Below are 7,675 nucleotides of genomic sequence, written 5' to 3' on the forward strand. Positions count from 1 at the left end.
TCTGTACAATAAGGTATTTTGAGAGAGAGAGGTGGAGAGATCATATTTGCATATTATAGTACATTGTTATAATTGTTTTATCATTAGTTATTTAGTTGATTTCTTACTGTGTCAAATTTATAGATTAAATTTTATCATAGCTGTGTATCCATCGAAAACAACATAGTAAATATAGGGTTCAGGACTATCCACGGTTACAGGTATGCACCCAGGGTCTTTGAACATATACGCCAGAGATAAGGGGGGAAACGGTATATGAATAACTGAAATAAGCATTTCATGACATAATATTTACTCATATTATGTGCTGTGAACTCCACTCAGTTCTATTCTGTTCTCACCTATTTAACTTTGTAAATACCCAATTTGAAGAACAAGGGTCCAAAAAAGCGGAAGAAGCCATGAACTAAAAAGATGAAGTAGGACTGCTAGGCAACGGGGAGGGACCACTTGAGATTAATGGGGATGAATTTCAGTGAGTCCAATAGTCATGCGTGTAGGGTTTTATCCATCGTGTTTGGCTGCAAGGAGGCAGGCGTGGAGTAGACAGAGAACTAGATTTAACTAGGACTGGGGTTTTCCAGGCATCTGTGCCAAAGAATGAGGCAAGGGCATCTGGGATTTCTGTGGCGTAACTATGATGTCACAGCATGGAATCCAGGCGAGGTAAGGCTGTAGTATGAGGTTACGAAGGAGAGTGAGAGAAGACAAAAAGGTGGTCAGTCAACGGACTGAAGGTCCAGCGGGGCTGGAAAAGTGAGGACTGCGCATCAGAGAGAGTGAGCTAGCAACACAGCACGTGGTGATGGGGAGGTAGGTGCTTGAAACTGAGAGTAAGGTAGGAACTAATTTTTTGATAAACACAAGGGCAAAGGTATGACTGTGGGAGTGAATGCCTGAGATAAGGGAAAGGACAAGATCCCTGGAGAAAAGAAGGTTAAGCAACCAAGAGCTGAGGGCTGGGGTGTTGAAAAGATCATTCATCTGGATACTGAAATAACCAACAAGCGTCACAGGACTTTTAAGCAGAAAAGGGCAATGAGCCAGGAGCTAAAAATATTAAAGAAGTGAGGAGGAGGAACAGGAAGTAGAGGACTCCAGCAGGCAGGGGCTGTAGAATAATCTGATGGCAAGGACTTCAAAGCAGGGTTTTCAGGAGGTGGACGGGAGAACGATCAGGAACAGCACTGAGGGGCCCGCTGGCTCCTCCTGTCCTTGTCCAAGCCCAGTGGCAAGAAGCGTGCAGAAGGGAAAGCAGCTTAAGAGGAGGTGGGAAAGCAAGGTCTTCACACAAGAGCCAGACTTCCACTGAACGAGAAGTAAAAGGAAGGACGCACACATATTACAAATGGCAGATCTGGAGATCATGTGGAAGTGCATCCGAAGAGCAAAGAGGGGAGAGGAAGAGGCCCGGTTAGCAGATGTACGGGAGCCCTATGAAGATAAACATCTAGTAACTGACTCAAGAAAGAAAACTATAAAGAATGAAATTCTCCCATTTTCAGCAAAGTAGGTGGGCCTAGAGAATGTTATGCTTAGTGAAATAAGTCAGATAAAGACAAATACTGAATGATAGGCTTCCCAGATGACTCAGTGGTAAAGAACCCACCTTTCAACGCAGGAGACACAAAAGACGTGGGTTCGATCTCTGTGTCAGGAAGACCGCCTGGAGGAGGAAATGGCAACCCACTCCAGTATTCTTGCCTGAAAAATCCCACGGACAGAGGAGCCTGGCAGGCTACAGTCCATGGGGTCGCAGAGAGTCAGACATGACTGAGCCCCTAGCACCCAAGATCACTTACACGCAGAATCTAAAAACTAATACAAGTCGATGTATATAACAAAACAGAAGCAGCCTCACAGATACAGAAAATTAAGGGTTACCAGTGGGGAGAGGGAAAAGGGGGACAAGATTGGGGTACGGCGTTAAGAGATACAAACTACCACATATAAAATAAATAAGCTACAAGAATACATTGTACAGCACAGGGAATAATGGCAATTATCATGTAACAATTTTTAATTTAAAAAATACTGAGTCACTATGCCATACACCTGAAACTAATACTGTAACTCAAACTATACTTCAATAAAAAATGAAAACTAAACAAATCTAATGATGTAATTGAAGTACACAGCATTCATATGAATGCCAGGACTTTTAACTAAATGACAGCGAAAACTGCTTTGACTCTCCTTTCCTTTCAACAGTGTCAGCGTAGTCACCATTCATATTACATTCTTTATCACTGTTTGACCTCTCATTCTCTTTCAAAGTGATTTTTCTCATTCTTTAACACCCTTAGTTTTTTAACCCATAATTAAATCTTCAAATAAAGTTAGCAACAGAGTTGAACTTCCTAAAGAGGACACACTTTTCACTTATTAACTCAAAAACCAAAATATTTAAATTTTCTATGAGAAAGTTGTGGCTTGCCAGGTGGTTCAGGGGTAAAGAATCTGCCTGCCAATGCAAGAGACACAAGCGGAACCAGTGTGATCCCTGGGTCGCCAGGATCCCCTGGAACAGGAAGTGGCAACCCATTCCAGTATTCTTGCCTGCAAAGTTTCATGGACAGAGGAGCTGGTGGGGTCGCAAAGAGTTGGTGCAACTAGGCATGCGCGCGTGCAAACGCACACACTACACACACACACACACACACACACACACACACACACGAAAGTTGTTAATCAAACACAATTAAATACCAAACTAAAAAGGTTTAAGTTTGGTACCAATCAGTATACTTCAGAGAAAATCTAAACTCATTACAGAGTCCCCACAGAACCACCTAAAATTCACCCAAGGACATGGAAATTAAAAAAAATATGTTCAATTCTTGCTTGGTTGTACTGTCATCAAAATGCGGCATGAGCCCCACCCACTGGACACTTTATGTTACTGCAATATTACCCTTTAAAAACATTGGCAAATAGAGATTTTCATTCATTCACTTACTATTCATGGGTAATTATTTATTGACTATCTTCTATAGACGCTTGGGACACAATAGTAAACCCAAAAGACAAAAATTTATGTCTTTATGGAGCTTGTATTTTAGTATAGAAGTATAAAATTTCTTATTTTGTTAACCACAAAATATACAGGAATAATCTGTGTACTGGGTTTCCTAGATAAGGAATCCAGGTTTACTGGATAAGGCTAAACAGTAAGACTTTGGACACTTGGTGAATAAAAGTTTTTTTTAAAGGTCTTTTAATTAACACTTACCAAATTTTTATTTTATTTTCTGGAGAAACATGAATTCACCTTTAAAGCAGTGTGTTTCTCTATGGCAATAAAAGTACACATCCTGTGTATTCACTATCCCCTTGCATTTTTCTAGTTTTATGAATCTAGTATATGTTCATCATTTTAAATATTTTAGTTATTTTAACTTCACAAAAATGATATCATGCTGTGTGTGACTGGGGATGCCTTCGTTTTCCATTTCATATTGTTGTTTTTGTTCAGTCACTCAGTTATGTCCAACTCTTTGCGACCCCATGGACTGCAGGACGCCAGACTTCTCTGTCCTTCACGAACTCCCAGAGCTTGGTCAAACTCAACTCCATCAAGTCAGTGGTGCCATCCAACAATCTTTTCCTCTGTCGTCCCCTTCTCCTTCTGCTCTCGATCTTTCCCAGCTTCAGGGTCTTTTCCAATGAGTCGGCTCTTTGCATCAGTTGGCCAAAGTATTGGAGTTTCAGCTTGAGTATTAGTTCTTCCAATGAATATTCAGGGTTGAATTCCTTTAGAATTGACTGGTTTGATGATCCTGCAATCCAAGGGACTCTCAAGAGTCTTCTCCAACACCACAGTTCAAAAGCATCAATTCTTCGGTGCTCAGCTTTCTTTATGGTCCAACTCTCACATCCATACATGACTACTGGAAAAACCCGAGCTTTGACTAGACAGATCTTTGTGGGCAAAGTAATGTCTCTGCTTTTTAATACTCTGTCTAGGTTTGTCATAACTTTTTTCCAAGGAGCAAGTATCTTAATTTTATGGCTGCCATCACTATCTGCAGTGATTTTAGAGCCCAAGAAAATAAAATCTGTCACTGTTTCCATTGTTTTCCCTTCTATTTACCATGAAGTGATGGGACTGGATGCCATGATCTTAGCTTTCTGAATGTTTCATATTACATTGCTAAAATTCTTGATGGTGCAAATGTACCACAGTTCTTTTACCTAGTCTTCCATTTATAGGCATGTGAATTCTTTCCAGGTTTTCCTATTGCAAATAGTACTTCTCTGATTATGCTGCCCAGGTCCCCAAGTGCATAAGTATTAGAGGCTTTTTGTTTTTTTAGCTGTATTCCCAGTATGGAATTGCTGAGTCATGGGCTATGCAAATGTTCAATTCAACAACTTTGAGAAAATGACAAGTTGTTATTTAGACAGACAGGAACAAATTACACTCCCTCTAGGAATTTATAATAGATTATTTGAAACTAAATCCTCTCAACACTTGATATGTTTAGACTTTTAAATTTGGGGCAGTAAATGGATACAAAAAGATGCCTCATTACGGTCTTGACCAGAGCCGTAAATGATGTCAAATAATGTCATCCCAGCTTTATTGGCCACAGGTACGTCCTGTTGTGTGAAACGTTTGCCTACATCCCGCCACCGCCCCCCGCCACCCCCAACTCAGGGTGTGTCATTTATGCTTTTCTTTCTATTTGTAGGAGCTCCTGATGTACGCTTTTATCTCTTTATTTTAAAATAATTTAAACTTACAGAAAGTTGAGAGAAGAATGCAAAGCATTTCTATGTATACTGTTTACCCATTCCACAGCTATTCATGTTTTGTTACATTTGTCTTACTTTTCTCTTTCTCTTCTCTCTCTCTTCCTGAATGTATGTGCACATGTGTGTGATTTTTTTTTCTCTGAATCATTTCAGACATGACAACTCATCATTCATCAATACTTTTGTGTGTATTTCCTAAAAACAAAGATAGTCTCCTACATAGCTAAATACAATGATCAAAATCAAGAGAATCACATTGATATGTTACTAGATACTCCATTCAAATTATGCTAATTGTCCAGTTTCTTGCCTGGTCCTGGATGTAATCCCAGGTCACATGTTGCTGTCATGGTCATCTCTCTTTAGTCTCCAGCCTAGAAAAGTTCCTTGCTCTTTTGCCTTTCATGACCTTGACACTTTTGAAAAAAGAAACAGGCCATTTACTTGGTAGACAGTCTCTTGTTTGGGGCCTTCCTCATAACTGCCTTTAGGTTACGCGTACTGGGCCCGAGTAGCACAGCAGCGATTCTGTGCCCTTCTCATTGTGTCCTTTATGGAGGCGCACGTTGTTGATTTGCCTCATAACTGGTGAACTTAACTTTCATTAGCAGGATAATTTCGTGTCTGGACAATTTCTCTACGATAAAGTTATGTGATAAGTGTTTTCAGCCTATTAATTGGAACCTAATTAAAAAGCATTTGGGAATACTTTTATACTACGTGAATATCCATCCCAGATCTCTCCCCATCCTCTAATAATTTCACTGTCTTAATCACAGTTTCACATTACTGATACCCCACACTTCAGAAATATCTTAGCTACTTTTTACCCTTTTGTCTTCTGTCTAAATTGTGAAAACAACCTAGCATGTTCCATGGTTTTGAGCGCACTTTATTTGAATATATAATTCAAGTTGGGAAGAATTGGCATATTTATGCCATTGTCTTAGACGGGATATGTCTCTCCATTTGTTCAGTTCCTCTTTTATAGATCTTAATAAAGTTCTACAGTTTTCTTTATGGAGGTCTTGCAGAAATTCCTCAAGGCAACTGAACAACTGGTATCAAGAGATGTAGAGCTGAGCTTTGGGATAGAAAGAAAGATATGAAGGATCACCTTTACCTTGCACTGCAAATGAACCCAGGCTGGACTTGGCTCGGTTAAGCTCAGTTTGAAGTGGATATTGAAGTTGCAGCTAAACATGATGGACATTCAAGATTAAATGGTGAAATGTGTTTGATTTTAGGTACTTCAAATGGAATTGGATCACTCATCACTTCCTCCCCTTCTTCTGATCTGTGACCAGTGTTTAGCTGTCCCTCTTGAGAAGTCAGTAGAAGCTAAAGTGAATAGAGAAAATGTTAAGATCTGGGAGAAACTTAAGACAGAAGAAGAACATGAAGCCAGAATTCTATCATCCTCAATGAAAGATTGTTCTTCTGTGGGAGAGGACAGCAGCTTTGAGCAATGAGGAACCACAAGAAGGTCTGTAGGAGGAGATATTTAGGAAACTAGACAACATCCAGGAGGAAACATGTTTGAATAGATATTCAGAAAGTGAGGGACCACTGTTCCAAAATATTCCATTGTCACCAATCCACCCCACTGTAAGTTACAGTCAAAGGGGTGTTAGGTCACCACCCAGATGAAGAGATCACTAGACGGAATCCCCCAGTTTCTACTACTGACACCAAAGCCAGGTTGACAAAGGAAGATGTATGCGAGATGGCAAGGAAGAACCTTGCTAGCAACTTAAAGATTCAACAGTAACCATCCCATTCCCAACAAGCTGAAAGAGCACAGCACCCAAGAGAGAACAGTTCTATGAGGGCCAGCACCATGTGGTCCCTCATGATTTGTCTTGATTCAGGCATAGAATTCAGAATACCAGGGAAGTCAGTGACACCACAGCATTCCTTTGAGAGTTGGTCATAGGAGTTTGCAGTCATTATTCCTGGCATTTAATAAAAGCAGTTTAGTAATATTTAACAAGCAGCTGAGAAAAAGAGAACAAGGATGTTATCTTGTGAAAATCAACATGCTTCACCAGTAACACGACACACAAGTCAGAATGGCCATCATTGAAAAGTCTACAAATAACAAAGGCTGGAGAGGATGTAGAGAAAATGGAAAATGAAAGTCATTCAGTCATGTCCGACTCTTTTTGGACCTCATGGACTGTATGTAGCCCTCCAGGCTCCTCTGTCCATGAAATTCTCCAGGCCAGAATACTGGAGTGGGTTGCCATGCCTTCCTCCAGTGATCCTCCCAACCCAAGGATCAAACCCAGGTCTCCTGCATTACTGGAAGATTCTTTACCATCTGAGCCACCAGGGGAGTGTGGAGAAAAGGGAACCCTACTACAGTGTTAGTGGGAATGTAAGCTGATACAGCCACTGTGAAAAACAGTATGGAGGTTCCTCAAAAAGCTAAAAACAGAATTACCATATGATTCAATAATCCTACCCCTAGGAATATGTATCGCCAAAACTATAATACAAAAAAATACACGCACCCCTATGATCATAGCAGTGCTTTTGACAAGAGCCAAGACATGGAAACCACCTAAATGTCCATTGACTGATGAATGGATATAGAAGATGTTGTACATGGATACAACAAAATACTACTTTGCTGTTAAAAAAAAAAAAAGAATGAAATAATGCCATTTGAAGAAAGATGGATGGAACTAGAGATTATTATACTAAGTGAAGAAAGTCAGAAAGTGAAAGACAAATAGCATATGATATCACTTTTTGTGAAATCTAAAATATGACGCAAATGAACCTATATGTATGAAACAGAAATAGAATCATGGCCATAGAGAACAGACTTGTGGTTGCTAGGGTGGAGGGATGTGCGGGAAGGGTGGACTGGGAGTTTGGGGTTAGTAGATGCAAACTATTATACACAGAA

General features: G+C 40.1%; 1 long non-coding RNA gene across 1 annotated transcript; it reads left to right on the top strand.

The window, feature by feature from the left end:
• Positions 1-692: 692 nt before the first annotated feature.
• LOC139183131 (uncharacterized) lies at positions 693-7,422 on the top strand. The gene is made up of 2 exons (XR_011566614.1): positions 693-813; positions 6,006-7,422. It is a non-coding gene; the product is annotated as an uncharacterized lncRNA (long non-coding RNA).
• Positions 7,423-7,675: the final 253 nt, after the last annotated feature.

Source organism: Bos indicus, chromosome 5 (genome assembly GCF_029378745.1).
Source record: "Bos indicus isolate NIAB-ARS_2022 breed Sahiwal x Tharparkar chromosome 5, NIAB-ARS_B.indTharparkar_mat_pri_1.0, whole genome shotgun sequence".
NCBI lineage: Eukaryota > Metazoa > Chordata > Mammalia > Artiodactyla > Bovidae > Bos > Bos indicus.